The sequence below is a fragment of the Caretta caretta genome, chromosome 3 (assembly GCF_965140235.1).
Source record: "Caretta caretta isolate rCarCar2 chromosome 3, rCarCar1.hap1, whole genome shotgun sequence".
NCBI classification, from domain to species: domain Eukaryota; kingdom Metazoa; phylum Chordata; order Testudines; family Cheloniidae; genus Caretta; species Caretta caretta.
Genome location: NC_134208.1, coordinates 97,331,174 through 97,351,650, shown reverse-complemented (window position 1 = coordinate 97,351,650; position 20,477 = coordinate 97,331,174). Strand labels below are relative to the sequence as shown.

The 20,477-nt window shown below is 41.3% G+C and overlaps 1 long non-coding RNA gene across 1 annotated transcript in view; it reads right to left on the bottom strand.

The window, feature by feature from the left end:
* The window catches only part of LOC125634984 (uncharacterized), an 81,169-nt gene extending 71,448 nt beyond the window's left edge, over positions 1–9,721 (bottom strand). The window contains exon 1 of the long non-coding RNA XR_007356103.1: positions 9,611–9,721. This is a non-coding gene — a long non-coding RNA (uncharacterized LOC125634984). The remainder of the gene's footprint in view (positions 1–9,610) is intronic.
* Positions 9,722–20,477: the final 10,756 nt, after the last annotated feature.

The following is a 20,477-nucleotide window of genomic DNA, read 5'->3' as shown; positions in this document are numbered from 1 at the left end:
CCCCATACGGGAGAGGAGGCAAATGAGTACAAAACAAATCTAGTCTATTTCTTGTTTTGATACACTCCATCTATCTTTTACATCTTTGGCTGGCAGCAGACGGTGCAGAAGGACTGCATGTCATCCACATCTCATGGCTGCTCGGCAGAAGATGGTACAGTACGACTGCTAGCCATCCTCATCTCTTGCCTGCCCGGCAGAAGATGGTACAATACGAATGCTAGCCATCCTCATCTCTTGCCTGCCCGGCAGAAGATGGTACAGTACGACTGCTAGCAATCCGTATCGCCTGCCTGCTCACCATAAGACGGTTCAATAGGACTGACTGCAGGACTAAAGAGAATGACCTGGTCAAGTCACTCCAAATTTAGTCCCTGCGCCCATGTCTGCCCAGGCGCTCCCAGCCGACGTGGCCAGGAGCACCTCGGACACGACGATGACGGCTACCAGTCGTATTGCACTGTCTGCTGCCAGAAGGCAATGGGTTGCTGCTACTGTGTAGCAATGCCGTACCGCGTCTGCCAGCACCCAGGAGACATACGGTGACGGTTACCTGAGCGGGCTCCATGCTTGCCGTGGTATGGCGTCTGCACAGGTAACTCAGGAAAAAAGGCGCGAAATGATTGTCTGCCCTTGCTTTCACGGAGGGAGGGAGGGAACGGGGGCCTGACGATATGTACCCAGAACCACCCGCGACAATGTTTTAGCCCCATCAGGCATTGGGATCTCAACCCAGAATTCCAATGGGCAGCGGAGACTGCGGGAACTGTGGGATAGCTACCCACAGTGCAACGCTCCGGAAGTCGACTCTAGCCTCGGTACTGTGGAAGCACTCCGCCGAGTTAATGCACTTAATGCACTTAGAGCATTTTCTGTGGGGACACACACACTCGAATATATTAAACCGATTTCTAAAAAAACGACTTCTATAAATTCGACCTTATTCCGTAGTGTAGACATACCCTTAGACTATATGGTTCCCTGCCTAGCCCCAGAATCAGAGCTTACTCCTCAGACTCCTTTGTAGCTTAAACAGACCCTCTCCCAGAAAACCACCGAAGGTGTGAGCCTTCTGGTTTATCTCTTCAAGAGGCCATGTGGGAGGTGTAGCATATACCAATACCTTGCACAGAAGTCTAACCCATTATTGCTCTTTACTTGATCACACAAGAAATACAAAGATCCATACAAAGATAATAAATCGTACACGCATTTCCCTGCCTCAGTTTCCTCACAACATCAGTGTTATAGCATGTCATACATGCAAAATCCATTTACATATTTTAGTGCAAGTGAATTATATCATTTGGACACAGACATGCACAAAAAATTTCACATCAGAGAACTTTGTGCACACAAATAAAGGCAACGTTTTGAAAACTCTGGCCTCATCTTTTGACAAGGGATGGAACACTTGATGATTAACTGTTCTGTTAATTCCCTCTGAAGCACTTGGCATTGGCCACTGTTGGAAGACAGAATAACGGGTTAGATGGACCTTTGTTCTAACCCCAGTATGGCCATTCTTATGTTCTATATTCTAGCAATGCCTATTACACAAAGTGCCATATTATATATAGGGAAAAAATCTTTTTACGTAGAATGAGTGGTTTATGGACCATTTCAATATGGAGCATAAGCCAAATTACAAAATAAAATGTGAGGAGTTTATATAATTCTATTGGCAGAAAAAAATTAATACTTGCCATCATACCTGGCAATGATGCTGTTAAAACAATTAATGTTCTGGGGATTTTAGAATTCTCTCATGCATGCTTTTCAAACATTTGTCTTTGTGTTTCAAAGCAAATGCTGTGATTACACAGAGTAACTACTGGAACATTCTAAAAATTGAAATAATTAAATGCAATTTGCAAAACGTTGTCCTGAGGCTTAAAAAAAAGGTCAAATATGGAGGTGTGACACTGTCCATGCTGAAGGACGAGGTGCTCAGATAGAATGGTGATGAGCCTCGTATGAATACCTAGGTAGATCAGGGGAAGAAGGTTCTTCAAAACAAAAACACACACTTTCCAGATTACCCACTGCAACTTCCATTTCTTGTCACTGTTATCTCACAACCCAGATTCTGAATTTCATGCACATCCTTTCAACTACGTGGATCCCAATGACTAGAGAAAGGAAGGGTGTTCCCGTGGTTGGGCTCTAGTCTGGGACTCCACGGACTCTGGTTCAATTTTCTGTTCCAGCACAGACTCTATGACCTTCGTCAAATCACTGACCCTTTCTATGTCTCCGTTCCCCATCTGCAAAATGGGGATAATAGCACTGCCCTACCTCTCAGAGGTGTTGTGAGGATAAATACAGCAAAGACTGAGAAGATGCTCAAATACTATGATGATAGGGTCGTACAAGTACCTAGACAGAGAGATATAGTATGGTTGCATTGGGTACAGTGTACCTGGAGCAGCCCTGAACTCTAATGGAAGGAAAGATTTTTGCAAAGAGGAACTGAAAAAGTGAGGGACTAAGGAGTCCAAAGAAAGTTGAGAGGAAAATGGGAAAATCTCCCCATCAAAATCTGTACTTTTATCTTCTTTTCTACCACTTTTATCTTTTTTTAAATCTCTTCTTAAAACTTACCTCTGCTGTGATGTCTACAAATCACTACAGGCAAGTAGAAAAGGAGGACTTGTGGCACCTTAGAGACTAACAAATTTATTTGAACATAAGCTTTCGTGAGCTACAGCTCACTTCATCAACTTCTGTTTTTCTGCAATACTCTGTTCATTCTATTTCCTCATCTTTTCACTGTCTGACACATAGATTCTGAGCAAACTGGGGCAGGGACTGTCCTCTTTACTATTTGTATGTACTGTGCCTAGCACAAGGAGCTCTGATCCTTGACTGGGATTGGTAGACACTATGATAATACAAATAATAATAATCTCAATACAAATTAAATGTATCCCATGTTTAACACACAAGCTGCCAAAGCAAGTCCAAAGTTCATACATGTATATCAAGACGATTCTCCAGATATCATATAAATGCTGTGTAACCTTGACACTCTGTCAAACATCTTTGATGATATGCAGCTTATAGGTACTGTGGTGAACCTTTTACATCTGACAGACTGGTTACTGCTGTGTCCCAAGTTTCTGGGAGCTCCTTAAATCAAGGTCCTGAGACTCAATGGTGATACATAACTATAAGCTTTATTGGGCCTGGGTAAAATTTTCAAAATTACTTAGGTACTTAGGCTCCTAAATCCCATTGACTTTCAATGGGACTTAGGCTCCTAAGTCACTTCTGAAAATGGGACTTGGACACTTTTGAACATTTTACCCTATGTCTGCACTCTGAACCTTATTTGTATATTGATAACGTAAACTCTGCCACTGCTATTAGGGCCATGTAGCTTAATTAGATGCTTTGAAGGCACTTTCTAAAACAGTTGCTGCTAAAAAGGATAAAATCCTGGGGAAACAAACTTTTACAAAACAAACAGTAGCTTTGACAAAGCCCCTTCTCCCTCCATCCCTCCCCCAAATTGAAGGCATACATAGGCACCCATAGGAATCTTTCAAGAAATAACCACCTCTACCTCCCATATGGAACACAAAACAGTCTTACTTAATAGTTACAGTGTTTCACAGTAACACATTTTTCCACCACCAAGTTATTGACATTGTTTCCAAAGAGATTTCTAATGATGCTTTCATGTAATTTCCTTAAATAAAGTGTGCAATTCTTCTTCTTTTTTATTATGGTGATTTAATATTCAGTAGAAGCCTGAAGCATACTTTAAAATCACATGATATAATAAAACTGGCGTTTTGCTTAGTTTTTTTAATTCTTAGATCTGACAGAGAACCCTATGGTTGTATCGTGTTTAAAATGAAAAAGTGACTAAATCCCTCGAAGCCCAAAAGAGAATATAATTTATTACAGAGGCTTCTAAATGTCTTCATAAGCCTTGTGTATTATCTGGAAAACTCCCTCAGTAGAACAGCCCCTAATTATTGTCTACCCACTCAGGCTAATGATCTTATTTTTTCCTTCAGTTGACTGCTGCGGGTCAAAAGACAGTTTGTGTGTTTTATTTTTATCTGTACTTTTTTATGTTCTTGGCATTATCTTCTGAAGAGGGCTTCTGTACACAACTTCTAAATGTGATGTTGGCATCTTGGTTAAAAATCACAAATAAAATCAGCGTCAGCCCCTTAAGGTAACTTCCTCATAACCTTCAAAATAGACTCTCATCTGGGCTTTCAGCTGACCAACGGAGCGGTAAGGCGTTTGGGATGCTGAGCGGAATGGCAGTTGAGAGAGAGGCTCATTTGGTGTCGCAGCCAGGAGGCAGGGTGAGAAGCTTTAGTGGAGCCAGGTGAAGGATAAAGTAGAAATTTTTGAGGAACGAGTGGAGTGAAAGTTTGGAGTGGGGGGAAGTGAAATGGCATAAGAGGCTGATGGTGTCAGAACAAAAGAGAAGACCAAGCCAAGGGAGGCAGTTGGTTGTAGTGGCATCAGACTTGGTTGTGGGGCACTGAGCTGTGGGAGGAGCTATGAAGAGGAAGGGTTGTGATATGAGATAGGAGTAGCAGGCTGGACTGGATGGCTTGGAGAGCTGCCGGATAAAAGAGGCAAGATCAAAGGATTGCAAAACTGGCAGGGGAAGCCCTGGCAATTAAGTGACTGATTAGTATTTGTAATGCACCTGGTGACTCCCAGATGAAAGACAGTTACATGGTACTGTACTGTAAGGTGCAACCCCTTAGGAGTGTACCACTGTTCTTCTCTCTCGGACATCTCTCTTAGATCTCAGTGAGGTGCAATGGTAGACGTTAAGCTTCTGTTGTGAGAGCGTTCTATACTGCGTATATGTTGATAATGAATAAGGTCCCTAGACTTTATTGCAAAGTCTAGTTTGTAGAGTGTATGTACCCTTTTACAGATATAGCAATGTGCCTCATCCCAAGGAGCAACCTCATGTGCCACACTGTAGCGTGTTAGCCTGGAGTTGCTTTTCAGCAGGTTGGAGGATTTAACTTGTACATTGTTGCAGTAATTATTCAAGCTCATTATGTAGCAGGTATAGCCACTATCAATTTCACATTTGAATGTCTGAGCTGGGTGTTGTGGTGATACTTGAAGTTGTTCAAATCAACTTTGTCCTGTTCTTCACAGCCTCAGCACAGTGAGTAGTGGTGGAAGACAAATTTATCTGAGTAGGTATTGTCATCACTCTCCCCTTGGTATACATTATTGGACTATCTCTGTCACCGTCTGCATACCTGAAAAATGATTTCTTTTCTTGCAGTAAGCACATGTGGAATTATATGCTGGACATTTGCGTCTCTTGTTTTTTTCCACAATACATTAATTGCTTGCCCTTCTTTGTAGACCACTGTTCTGGTTCTTGTTTTAGTCTGTTTGCCTTTGTTTTGTGTGTAATGCATATCTTCCACTGTTTCTAATCCTTTCTATTTTTGTAGCTGTTTCTTTGCTTGTTCACTGATGTGTATCAACAATATGATTAAGTTCCAACTGTGACTGTCACAGCATGGGCCCTGATTTTAGCGTCTGAACAAAGAGAGGCTCTACACTGAACTCAGTATGGCATTTCTGTTTGTCTGTGTCTGTCGCAATGTATCATTCATATATCTATAGATATGTATATCTATATCTTGTGGTAAACCCAGGACAAACAGCTACAAAAGGGGGGTAGTAATTAGTCCCAGGGGATCAAAAGGCCCCTCCCCTACCCACTGAGGAGAGAGAATAAGTTTCAGCTGGAAAAGGGGTTGCTAGGGAACCAATTAGGTTCAGCTGACTCCAACTACTTGGGACCTTTTTAAACCCTCCCCTGGGTGGTAGGAGGGGGAGAGTGAGAGGAGCAGGGAAGCTGCCAGTAGGTTGTTTGCAGCAAGACACTAAACCCTCCCAGTAGGGAGGCTGCACTCACTCCCCAAAAGGGAAGGAAAACAAGCACAAGGGACTGACTGAGGAGAGGACTAGCAGGACCCTGTGCTACCTATAAGGATTCACCTTGCCCCAAACCTGAGTCTCCAAGGCTAAAAAGGATGGAGCCTACTGAGGCGAACAAGGTATTTTGCCACTATCTATAGATATATATGTGCGCACACACAAGGAGCCAAATCCTGTCCTTGTATATGATTATGCAACTCCCATTGATTTAAATAGGATCCATGAATATGCATCCAAGGGAAGAATTTGGCCTGTAGAATCTAAATGTCTATTTATTCCTTATATAGCACCATAGTTGCCAAAAGTGTTTTATAAACCCTTACAAATACCAGGTCCATGCCCTGAAAAGCTGGTACTCTAACTTGGAGAGAGAGAGAATCAAAATGATAAGGATCAGGCATGAGATTGGGAGCAGACAGCTTCAAAATGGAGATCAGCATTGCAAGGCCAAGTGAGCTGACAGATGGTTGAAGGAGGAAAGGGGGTGGATTTTTAGTACCCAGCAAGAAAGCAAGGCTGTTCCAAGTACATGGGGCACAAAGACAAGAGTTGGAAAAGGAGAGAAAGGGAGAAGATTAAACAGAGTGTATTGGAAGGAGTGGGGCAGTGCATGGGTGTGTGTAAATCTTTCTTCTCCAGTGAGATTATACCTGAGTTTAGGACACTTGGGGGCAAATTTCCCCCATAGCTGCATGCACACAGTTCCCATTCAAGTCAATGAGTTTCACTTGCACATGTATCCAAGAGAAGAATTAGCCCTACAGCAGCATCAAAGTTTATGTAGGGGGAGGAAGCGTGAGTAGAGGGGGACAAGTGAAGAAATCATGGTGCTAGATTCAGCTTTAAGGGTTTTATAACCTACTCAGATCTAGGAAAAACAAGTGGAAATTGCAGACATACATTTTGAATGAATTAAACCTAAAAAACAGACCCACCATTCTAAAGAGAAATAATATTTGATTAAAAGACAAAACATGTATGGGGTAACTTTTTTCATTTCCTGCTCATGATGAAGGTATTACTGACATTATTTAAGCTGTGTTGAGGACATATAACGAGAGGCTAAGCAGATATAAATGTTCTTTTTGGAATGTTATTTATAGTTCCTTGGTACCTGATGCCAAACATTAAGGTTTATGAGAAGCCAGTGGAGACTGTAAATTTAGACTTCTCATTTAAATCATGCTGCTGACTCCATTTGTTTCCTACACACTGAGCTGACATTCGGAGATAAATCTGATAAAATTCTCCAACTTGGAGAAAGATTTGTTTTCTGCCAGTGGGAATCTGACTATTAAAAAGACAAGGGGTGGGGGGGAAGGTTATGGGGAACAAAGCCACAGGCAGTAATATACTGTACTTGAATTACTCCTTTTTTTATTTATTTAAGCGTTATAGTAGTTGATAGATTGCTTATGTAGCCATTTAAATGACTCTTATGGAAAGTGTTTATTTGCAGTCACCTCAGTGTCAGAAGTGAAATGAGCTGGGACTGAAATTTCATTAAGAAAGTCATATTTCACTGTTATGGCCCTGGCACTCACCACTTTGTATACATTAAACACAAAGGCTATAGAATGTTTCAATAACATTAAGTCTGAGACACAAAATGGGCGCGAGCCAGTCAGGAAATTCAGTGTAAATGCGGAGACCCCACCCTTTGCTCATGCTGTTGTGGGAAAAATAGCACAAAAAGCATGTTGGCCTTAACTCCGAATTTCCTTTTAATCTGGCCATTTTAAATCACAACCTTAATGATCTTTGAATGCAGTAAAACTCCAAGGTCCCTTCTCTTGGCCTGATTGTCCTATCCTGCAGCAAAACCTGAGTGAGGAGCTAATGAGGGAGGAAAAAGCCATGAAGTTTGAAAAAGGATTCAAGTGTGCAGCAGGAGCCCAGGAAAAGGACAACAGACCAAATGAAGGATGGTCCAGTGGTTACAGTGCTGGCCTAGGATCTGGGAGACCTAGCTTCAATTCCCTGGTCTAGAACAGACATCCTGACCTGAAGCAAGTCATCTAGTATCTCTTTGCCTCACTTTCCTATCTGCAAAATGGGAACAATTATCCTACCGTACCTCATGCCGGTTCTGTGAGGTACTCCAATATCACTGAACTGGAAGCCAATATTTGAGATAGAGATTACTATAGAACCTCAGAGTTATGGACACCTCAAGAATGGAGGTTGTTCATAATGCTGAAATGTTCATAAATCTGAACAAAACATAAGGCCTGTTCTTTCAAAAGTTTACAACTGAACATTGATTTAATACAGGTTTGAAACTTTAATATGCAGAAGAAAATGCTGCTTTCCCTTTTTGTTAGTAGTTTACATTTGACACCATACTGTACTGTATTTGCTGTTGTGCATGTGTGTCTGCTGCTGACTGTATACTTCCAGTTCCAAATCAGGTGTGTGGTTGACTGGTCAGTTCATAACTCTTCTCTTAATAATTCTGAGGTTCTACTGTAGCATTTTGGCAGAATTGTTTGAGTGTGGGCCATAATCAGTGTATACCCCAGCCCTCCCACGCTCAAAGTGCAGCACCCAGAACCAGCAGGAGGTGCTTTAAAAGGGGGAGTTTGACAGCCACACAGGACAGTGGGTAATCAGAGCATGGAATAAATCAAAGGAAATTATCCCCATAGCTCCAATTTTCCTCTCATTGCTTGCTGGTGCAAACTTTCAGCAAAAGTAAGGGGAGCTTCTCTGAATAAGGTCAGAATGAAAACTGTGGAAGTCCCTTCAGTGTTGCCACTCCATGCTTCGGTTTCTTTTCTTGTCAGTCTTTTTAAATTGACATGGGCCACTGCCAAAGGCATGATATGGACACATAAGGCTGATAGTGTGAATTATAAGATGCAAACAAGCTGCTCTATATTCACTGGAATGTGCATTGTAAACCATAATTACATCTAACATAGTTTAATCTGTCCTGACTACTGGTTCATTCTGACATCTCCTCCAAGCTTCTCCAGTAGAAGACTGTGTGATTGTACAGCACTAGAACATTGGGGCCCTGGTCCATGACCAGGGCCCCGAGGGCTACCACAACACTTCTTCTGCTACTACTGATGATGCTCCATGTGATTTATGCCACTGCAGCCCTTCACCTGGTATAGAGGGTCTGGAGTGGGTGTGACAATCTCACTCCAATTTTCAGAAGTGGGTGCCTTAAGTTGGGCACCTAAACTCTCAAAAGCATGAAGCAGCTCCCATTGGAGTCAATGGCCACTCAGCACTGTTGAAGATTGGGCCACTTCCTTTTAGGTACCTAAATAAGGATTTAGAAAACTAACTTTAAGGAAATAACTTTTGAAAATCTTGGCCATTATTTATATGTATTAATTATGCTAGTGCCTAGCGACCTCAGTAGAGAATGAGGGCCTTAGTGTGCTGGGTACTTTACAGACCTCTATTAGACAGTCCTGTCTCAAAGAACTTGATACTGTTCTGACTTTTCTCTCATTTTGTGTCCATAGGAAAAATGCTTGGGAAATAAGGCCCACAAAAATAAGCACAATTTAGATACAATAAAAATTGCACAGAAAGGCAATTCTCCCCTCCACCTTCCCCCACGCTTTTGGAATACACCAGGTTGCACCAACTGGTATGTATTTTCAGAAAGCTGCCTTGAGACAGGTTATCCCCAGCTTACCTTACAAAGTCCTCATCCAAAGCCCATTGAAGTCAGTAGGAGTCATTGACTTCATCCATGTCCCAAGTGCTTTTTACCCTCTTGGAGCACTGGAGGTGCATCTTACTCATCATAAAAACTTTTCCAAAATGGCACCTCTGCCTTTCAGCCTTCACTCTTTGCCTCCTTGATTTTTTTTTAAGCTGTACACATGTACTCCTAAGAAACTCCACTACAAATTCAGGATAAACTCATGCTTACTCTGCTTGCCAGAGGAAAATGAAAAGTAAAGCCCCATCAATTTTATTGCTCATAATTGCGGATAAAATGCAATATATTTGGCTCATATAAATTTGCTAGCAAATTATATTCAATAAAACCCTGGTGTGCAATTTAAAGGCATAAATCCCCCCATGCTGGAAAAAAGCTCATAAATTATACAAGAAAAAGGAGTGATTTCATCCAAGAGCCAAGCGCTGCCCATGGAATGTTTCAATTGTACTGAATTTATAGTTTTCTGAGGGGCAATTTATGATCCCTAATTTTCTGCAATAAAAAGCTCAGCAGGGATTCTCCAAATGAAATATCTTTTGAAAAAGAAATAAATAAGAAATCCCTGTGAGAGTGAGTGCAGACAATGCTGTATCTGGAGAGCTACCCCTTTGTGGGACTGTTCCAGCGTTAATCATGGAAGACTCTAATAAAGATTGCACAGTGAGAAAAGAAAAAAGACCATTTCCCTTGAAATAAATATATTGCCCAGATGGAAAGAGCATTTTTAGTCATAAATTCATCTGTGATACTTCAGGAGTCTTTACCTTTAAATTAGAATAACATAATTAGATGTATTTAAAGAAGAAAATGTATATGCATATATTACATAAATATCTAGATGGACAGACTGTGTGAATCTATCCACATATGTGTCTCACATACATATAGATACACACATCCAATCTATCCATCAAAATACCCATAGGACTCCTATTACCATAGAACAAGTGCCTCAGACTTTTAATTAATTCATCCTCACCATAGGTACTACCATGAGAAACAAAATTAACAACACCACCACTCCAGTGAGATAAGGAAGTATTATTCCCATTTTACAGAAGGAAAAGTGAGGCATAAAAAGTCTGAGTGACTTGTGCAAGATCACACAGGAAGATGGCAAAGGAACACAATATCTTGTGCTCCAAGCCACTGCCTAATCCATGAGAGAGTTCTTCCTCTCCATACAGTATTTTCCCACAAAAATAGTTTTGACAAAATACCAAGGTATATTGGAATTTGATGGATGCCATATAAATGCTTTTTTTGTAAGTAATAAAATACTTATACTTTTGTGACTTTTGCTCAAGAAACTCAAAGTAACATCCTTGACAAGCAGGATATCAATACATGCTACGATGATTTAGACTCTAAAACTGAAAGTACTATTCAGTCAAGAATCTCTCAATGAAGAGCTGGTATTGTCAGTAATGACCGGCCAGCAAAAAAGTTGGTGAAAGCATGTAGTACAGAAAACATTTCACTGGCCGTTGTCTTTGCCATCAAGTGTTCTGAAAATGAATGACAACCACTGAGAAACTAGAGTTCAAGTAGCCATCCTTTATATTGCACAGCAGTCTCAGGCAGAGAAGCTCCAAGGCAAGGGGGTGGAGATGTAAGATAATTCAGTCTGTGGCAAATGGTTTTTTCAGGAAATGAGTTTAAACATGCAGTGCAGCCCTTAAACATAGGCAAGTTGTACCGTACTGAGACAGAACTGTGTGTGCCAGCTGGCTGAAAAGAAGGAAATTTGTCTTAAAGATAATTTGCAAGTATTAACTGTGCTGGTTTTGCTCTTTAGTATCTATCTCTGCTCCAAAATATTCTACAGGTACTGAATGTATTGTAGACTATGATAACGTATTGGTCCTATCTCTTGGACCACGCATTTTTCTCCTAAATAGAAAATAATTCTCTAGCCCAAAATTTCCTGAGTGTTCATAAAAGGTGACAATAGGCTCACAGCCTCTTGTGGCATATTACGAGATCAATCAGAGCTGACAGTCCATCTCCACTCCTCCTGAGTTTGTTGTTTATCAGTTGCCACTGTCTCTTTGAGAACACACTGTCTCTCTTCCACATCAGGAAGCCAAAATGTGTGTCCATATGTGAGTATTTCAGTAAACTATTGACACTTATTCTGCGTATCATGCAGTACATACCCCACAATATAGACTCCAGATGGAGTATTCACATATGGCCATATATTAACACATCTATTTGGCATCTCAGTCTGCAGAGAGGTAGTGTTTTCTCATGCAGACCGTGGTAACTGGCTTCAGTACTGAATAATAATTTATCTGACATAATAAGTAAAAACATCCCTACAGAACAAAAGCTCCCCACAAAATAAAGTCATTAAAAACTGGAACTCTGAAGTCCTTTGAGTCGTTTGGTGGCATTGAATTCGAGAGATGAAAATCTTTATATATAGCTAATGTTTAGCTTTAAATAAATGGAATTGACCTATGATATCCCAGGGCCCTATTCTCTGCTCTGCAGTAGTCAAGTAATTCTGACTGACCTCAGTAGCCGTTATTCTTATCCAGTGTGGGGAAAAATAGAGACTTTTGAAAGATTCCATCTATGCTCCAGATTAGGACTTTGTAACAACCAAAAGCAGATGTCACATCTAGAGAGTCCATCCCAGATATTACTGAAGTTCCAGTATATGCTGGGTCCAGACTTTAGAAATTTTAGGTGATTCTGTGTAGAAGCCCAGTAGGTATGCTCAATAAAACTAATTATTTACCTTGTAACTTTGCCTCACTATATAAATTCCAGGTTTCCCAATGACCTGAGACAATAAGTGCAGAAGGATTTTGAAACAAATCTCTGACTGTTGGTACCTAGAATGCTGGGCTACATAACTGAAATAGGTTACCTTTTGAGGAATTAATGAGACTGATGTATGACAAAAAACTTTAAATCCCCTGTTTAGTCCTGATCACCACAATATAAATAACTTGGCCCACTTGAAAAAGTTTTTTTGAGAAGGATGATGGGGGGAGGGGGGGATTGCAAAGTGGACATAGAACTTATGTCCACTGGGAATTGCACTGAGGCTGTCTCCCAACTTATTTCACATAGTTCATTGAACAGTGCTGGCAACATTCATTGGCTAAGGACCTGGACTGCTTTCATATCTTCTGTAGGTTTCATGTTCACGATTAATCCTCTGAGCTGACCAGTTTCACCTTCTACAGGGCTTAGAGAGCTGGGTGAACTATACACAATTATTCTGAACTCTAGGGTACAGATGTGGGGACCTGCATGAAAAACCTCCTAAGCTTATCTTTACCAGCTTAGGTCAAAACTTCCCCAAGGTACAAAATCTTCCACCTGTCGTCCTTGGATTGGCCGCTACCACCACCAAACTAATACTGGTTACTGGGGAAGAGCTGTTTGCACGTGTCTTCCCCCCAAAATACTTCCCAAAACCTTGCACCCCACTTCCTGGAGAAGGTTTGGTAAAAAGCCTCACCAATTTGCCTAGGTGACTACAGACCCAGACCCTTGGATCTTAAGAACAATGAACAATCCTCCCAACACTTGCACCCCCCCTTTCCTGGGAAATGTTGGATAAAAAGCCTCACCAATTTGCATAGATGACCACAGACCCAAACCCTTGGATCTGAGAACAATGAAAAAGCATTCAGTTTCTTACAAGAAGACTTTTAATAAAAATAGAAGTAAATAGAAATAAAGAAATCCCCCCTGTAAAATCAGGATGGTAGATATCTTACAGGGTAATTAGATTCAAAAACATAGAGAACCCCTCTAGGCAAAACCTTAAGTTACAAAAAAGATACACAGACAGAAATAGTTATTCTATTCAGCACAATTCTTTTCTCAGCCATTTAAAGAAATCATAATCTAACACATACCTAGCTAGATTACTTACTAAAAGTCCTAAGACTCCATTCCTGGTCTATCCCCGGCAGAAAAACCAGCATATAGACAGACACACAGACCCTTTGTTTCTCTCCCTCCTCCCAGCTTTTGAAAGTATCTTGTCTCCTCACTGGTCATTTTGGTCAGGTGCCAGCGAGGTTACCTTTAGCTTCTTAACCCTTTACAGGTGAGAGGAGCTTTCCCCTGGCCAGGAGGGATTTCAAAGGGGTTTACCCTTCCCTTTATATTTATGACAACAGGGCTTAGAGCTGGGTGAACTATACACAATTATTTATTTGGCAAATATATCTGCTCTTTTGATGTATAAATTGTCCATAGTTTGTCCAAATGTGTTCCCTATTTAAAATTTTTCAATAAAACCTTTGAAGAAATTGCAGACTATGGATTGTTTGTTCACAGTTCGAGTATAATATTCAGAGGGTATGTGTGTATATGTTGTTTCGTATCCATTATTTATGTGTGACTAAATATAATTGTGACCGTAAAAAAAAATAAAATAAAAAAATCCCAGTGCCAAAAGGCAAGGGAAGGGGCTCTGGTATCAGGTAGTGAGTTCCAGCTGGCCTGATCTGTTCATGTACCCCAATTCACTTAATAGTCTGTATCTAATGGGTGTCATGTAAGGTATCATTGAAAAGCCAGTATAACACACTGATCATTAACAATCTTATATGGTGTATATACAGTAAACACCCAAAGGACTGTACGAATGTGAAGAAAATATGGGACTAAAATATGTTGAACCAGACAAGTCTGGGGAGTGGGTAAACAAGTTATTTCCAGTCAAAGTAAACAATGATGCCTCCATCCAGGGGACATACAGACAATTGGCAATCATAGACAAGTGGTCATTCATTGGCATATCAGAGGCTGCTGGGACAGATCAATTTGCATTGTAAAAAGCATGAGCAGGGAAGAAACCAGGGTGGAACCTTCTCCATGGAACATTTCCCCACAGCAGGGGCACTGAACTTTGAGAAGGATACATTTCAAAAGTTCACTGGACTATAAAAGAGAGGGGCAAAGAAACCCAAATTATCTTTCACCTAAGAAGACAAAGGAACTGAGTACTTTGTGGAAGGTCCTGACCCAGGGGGTGTGTCAGTCTTGGGGGATGGAAGTGTAGCAAGAACCTTATCTTGAACCAAGACTGTAGCTCTGTTAAGTCTTAGTCACTAAAGTGTGTTTTCATTTTTTTTATTTGCTTGTAACCATTTCTAACTTTATCCCTTACACTGGAACCCACTTAAAATCCTCTTTGTTAATAAACTTGTTTTACTTTTAATCTAAACAAACCCAATGCTGTGTTTGAATTGAAGTGACTGTTAACTCCAGTTAAAGCAACAAACTGCTGTCTTTTTAAAGGCATAATGGATCTTATTACTTCTCTGAATGTTCCAGGAGAGGACTGGACATTTCAGGACAGATGACTGTGGAGAAATTTGGGATTGGGGTGTGTTAGCATCACTTGGCTAGTAGTAACCAAGGCTCAGAGAGTGGCTGTGGTGTAATAAGCAGGCTTCTGGAGTCAAAGTTGCTGAACCAGGGTTGCGTAATGCACAGACACTCAGTGCATACTTGTGTGCTGGCTGGGAGCATCCAGACAGGAAACTACCACAGCAGAGCATTGTAAGGAGCTCAGGGTTACAGAACAAGCTGTGACACAACCTCTCACTGCTCTGAATTGCACCCCAAAATGTGACCATGTCATCTGGAAATTGCAACATGAGAGAGACATCACTAACAGTACCCCTATCAAAAGTCAATTGGCTGTTCATTGTCTATCTGGTGTGACAGATGTGGAGTTCTGTAATAATTTAGGAATACTATGTTACCCTAGTTACTGGGATGCTTACTGTACAAACATTGGTCTAGTTTAATGGGGGGCTGTAAAGAAAACAAGCAGGAAGAGAAGTGGTTCAAGATAAGCCATCCCTCAGCAAACAAACACTTGAGGGCTGTTATGGCACAACAGCAGAGACATTGGCTCTGAGGACTGTGGCTTGACCTCTTGCAGAGCCTGTAGGACTGGTTTTGACAAGCAAGGCCAAAGCTCAGGAACTGACAAGAACAAACTATGGATGAATTTAAAGGGCCTCTCTTTCCAGAGGAGAGGAAGAAACTGAGGAGCTGTTTGGGGAAGCAGACTGAGACAAGCAGCTGTTGAGATGTCTGAAGAAGTTAGGCCTACCAAGGTCTCCACCCAAGGAGGCAGGGCTTTAAGTAAGACAGACATGTACTTAGACGGTTTGTTTTAAAATCCTTTTCTCTAAATGCTTTGTTCCTACTTCAATACTCTGGTTTTTAAGATGGTTGTTCATCACTACTCACCACTAGTCACAGAAGAGAAGAACCACATGTGCCAAACCCAGTCAGAGCGGATGGGTAGGCATGGTTGCTACACAGGACGCAGTTGCCCAGGGCCCAGTCTGAGAGTGGGAGAGCTGTGGAATTCCACCTCAGGAGAGAGAGAGGCCCAAGGTCTGACACCCGCATGGGTGGATTCAGACAGGCCAGGAAGGGGACAGAAGTGCAACTAGCTCTCAGTGATGACAACTGGCTCAAGTTAAAATTGACTCTTAGGTTGTAACTTTTGCTTAATTTCTTTTTGGGATTAGCAGCTGTGTTCCATCTAAACTGCATGGTTGGGCGGCTGCCCTGGAGAGATTCAAGTGTCGCCCAGTTGATTAGGAGTGCGCACATCCAGCAGCATGTGTTCAGGTGCGCGCCCCACTGCTTTGCAGTTATGTTGCTCCATCCTGCAGCTGCTCCCAGGACCCTCCTGCTGGCTGTGCAGAGCAGGCAGGAGGAGGGGGTGCTGATTTAGGGTGTCCCCCTACTCCTGCCCCTGTACCCTATCTCCGCAGAGCAGGGGAGAGGGGACAGCCTGGTTCAGGACTTGGAGCTGCTGTGGTCTGAACAGTGAGTGAGTGCCTTTCTTAAGAGACTGTGCATGGTTTCTGAGACTTCCCCAGCAGCCAGCTCACAGTCTGTCTCACACACACACACACACACGTCTTTGTCACACTCGCTTCCAATGCATACTTGTATTATTATTGTTACTTCTTGGTACTTCCTGCAATGCACGTATATTCTCTAATTTTATTCATTCAAAGTGTGTTTTAAAGTTTTGACTGGTTGATGCATTTCATAATTTTATTTGTTATACTTAAATTTAATTTTGAGTAGTAAGTTCTAAAATGCCTAACCTGTCCTGGCTGGAATAATTATCCCAATGCTAACTTTTTAAAAATATATATATATTATATCTAGGTTTTTTGTTTCTACTGGTGGCACACATCCACACATACCTCAGTGCACATAACAAAATTTATTCCACTCATAGATAGAAAAAAATAGAGGGAACATTGATTAGCAGTCTCCTCATCTATGACCAAATTCTGAACTGCTTACTCAAACAAAGCCCACTGACTTCAGAGGGAACGTGCCTGAATAAAAACTGAGTAAAGACCTTTGTGCTTGGTCTTCAGTTTTTTCATAGCCCTAGATTACAAGGGAAATCACACAGTCAGCACTTTCATCTCCTTTTGATGAACCCCGAAACACCTATTAGCATAAGTAGATGTGAGGTATATACATCAGTGAGGCAGCATAGATTCCTTACAAGGCAGCAGTAACCATTCACTGGTTTACATCTTTAAGGACCAGTGACTGCTACGTCATCTTTAATTCATCCTTTAATTCTGCTCCACCAGAAGAAAACATTGCACGATAGGGAAAACAGGCAGACCATACTGAACTAAGGATACTCCGTAGATCCAAATACAGCATGTGGAATAAGCAGGCACCATTGGCAGGAGACTACAGTCCTGTAAAGCTCTGAGAACCCTCAGCAGCCATTGACATTTTTTCTTTCTGGCAGAAGCCCTGGTACGCTGCTTGCTTTTGTGGTTCTGTGTTTAGTCCTTAGATTCTGCCAGGTCGCTCTAAAATGTTTGCAGCACATATTTGTAATTATTTTATAAAGGATACCCTTTTTTTTTTTGCACTCTCTGATTGGGAACAAGTTGCTTCTTGTTACAGACTGTTTATTTTCCAGTATAATATTTCTGCTTTCTCCAGTGGATTAGTTTATAAGAGATGTTATGATTATTTGTTTTGATGATCAGAGCATTTATGCCAGAGAAGAGGGGGTTCCTTGTACACAGAACCAGCAGCAACTACAACAGGGGTGTGATTTCTGAATTGCCTAAGAAACACCTTGTTACTTAACAGACCTTAAACACCAGAGAAGGAATGTGCTACCCAGCCAACAGAGACCTTCACTATTCTATCTACAGTTGCTCATGAAAGCAATGGCCAAGATTTTCAAAAGTGATTCCAAGTGCCTCCATTTTTGAGTACCCAAGCTCAGACACATTACATGGGCCCAGGTTTCAGAAAATGCTGAGCATTCACCTTCTCAAAATCAGGCCCCTTTAAAGATGTCCCAAGATGGGTGCCCAAACATTGAAGTAATCAATCATTTGTCACTTTTGAAAGTCTTGGCCAAGCTGTACATCCTCCCATAAGCCATGTGTATATCTTCACAACAGGAACCCAGTCTGCTATTTAAAATGCTTGGCTTCCTAACCCCAAGTAAATATATTAAGTAAGTTGCAGGATATGTACATGAGCATGCTTACATGGTAATAATAATGTTACAATAGAATATTTGTATGATTTATTGTGCCTACTGGGTGGGAAAAAAAGCAAGGCTAAATCTCTTCCCTCCATGGGAAGAACCAACTCAGTAGAAAATGGAAACAAGGAAAAATGAACCATGACCCAGGCCTGGTTCAAACATGCAAACTTTCTAATAAAAAATCAAAACCAGATGCTGTTAAAGAAAAGTGATAATTAAAGAAGATAAATTCAAGAAATGGTTTCCAGAGAATGACTCTACTGCACACAAATTGTTTCTGCATGGGAAAAAAATTAACAAATTACTATGGCTGTCTGTTTTCAAAAGTTTCCATTAATAAGTCAGGACAGGTTCCCTGCTAATCCCCTCATGTCTAAGCTCCCTCTTCACCTCAAATAGGTTTATCTCAGCGTGGATTAGCAGAGCAAGCCCAGGACTGAGAGCCAGGATCTCAGCTCTAATACAGATTTGATATGGGTTTAGGTCTGTCATTTAAAGGGCAGTTCTGTCTTGAAAGGTGACCCTGTAAAAATGGCATCATGGGACTCTACAGTTATTGTGTGTCCTCAATGTCCCTATCAAAAGGTGCACAGTTTACACATAAACAGGTATTTTTCCTAATTGTCAAAACGCCAGCAAACTCATCTTGGGCTCTGACAGTCAAGTTGGGTTGCTTCCATCTTGTGCCTCATTGTCTTCATAATTGGCAATGTAAGTCAAACTATGCCCTTGCAGATACCTGTGCAAACTCACTGAAGAGGGAAAAAATCCCCAACTCCTCTGGGTGTGTTGCAGGGCATATGGACTTTCTATGACCACACTGAAGCTCTAAGCTCCTTGTCAAAGTTCCTTCCCCACTCTGAATGCTAGGGTACAGATGTGGGGACTTGCATGAAAACCTCCTAAGCTTACTTTTACCAGCTTAGGTTAAAACTTCCCCAAGATACAAACTATTTTACCTTTTGCCCTTGGACTTTCGCTGCCACCACCAAACATCTAATCGGTATTTTATTAGGAAAGAGTCCGTTTGGAAACATCTTCTCCCCCCCCCAAATCCTCCCAAACGTTACCCCCCCCCTTTCCTGGGAAAGGTTTGATAAAAATCCTCACCAATTTGCATAGGTGACCACAGACCCAAACCCTTGGATCTTAAGAACAATCAAAAAGCATTCAGTTTCTTAGAAGAATTTTAATAGAAGAAAGTAAAAAGAATCACCTCTGTAAAATCAGGATGGTAAATACCTTACAGGGTAATCGGATTCAAAACAGAGAATCCCTCCAGTCAAAACCTTAGTTACAAAAAGACAAACAGGAATATCCATTCCATTCAGCACAGCTTATTTTCTCAGCCATTTAAACAAACAGAATCTACCACATATCTAGCTAGATTACTTACTAAGTTCTAAGACTCCATTCCTGTTCCGTCCCTGGCAAAAGCATCACCCAGACAGAGAGAGAGGTGTTTTGTTTCTCCCTCCCCCCAGCTTTTGAAAGTATCTTGTCTCCTCATTGGACAAGATACTTTCAAAAGCTGGGGGGAGGGAGAAACAAAACCTCTCTCTGTCTGGGTGATGCTTTTGCCAGGGACGGAACAGGAATGGAGTCTTAGAACTTAGTAAGTAATCTAGCTAGATATGTGGTAGATTCTGTTTGTTTAAATGGCTGAGAAAATAAGCTGTGCTGAATGGAATGGATATTCCTGTTTGTCTTTTTGTAACTAAGGTTTTGACTAGAGGGATTCTCTGTTTTTAATCTGATTTGAATCAGGTGCCAGAGAGGTTGTCCTAGCTTCTTAACCCTTTACAGGTGAAAGGGTTTTTCCTCTGGCCAGGAGGGATTTTAAAGGTGTTTACCCTTCCCTTTATATTTGACACGCCCCCCAATCACAGAGAGGGTGAAACGCTGGCTGGGATTTCTTCCTGGAGTGTTAGGAAAAAACAGAGTTAATAAGACACATGCACCTCTAAATATACTACCAAGTATATAAAGACTAAATCTCAAGGACTATTTTAACCAGTTGATTCTGGGAAACTTTCACGGGAGAGTGCATCAGCCACTTTGTTAGAAGCTCCTGAGATGTGCTGGATGACTAAATCAAAATCTTGGAGAGCTAAACTCCACCGAATGTTTTTTGTTATTTCCCGTGGCAGTATGAAGCCACTGTAGTACAGCGTGGTCGGTTTGCAGGTGGAAACGCCGCCCCCAAACATATGGGCGTAGCTTTTCCAGAGCGTAGACAATGGCATAACGTTCTTTTTCACTGACTGACCAGTTGCT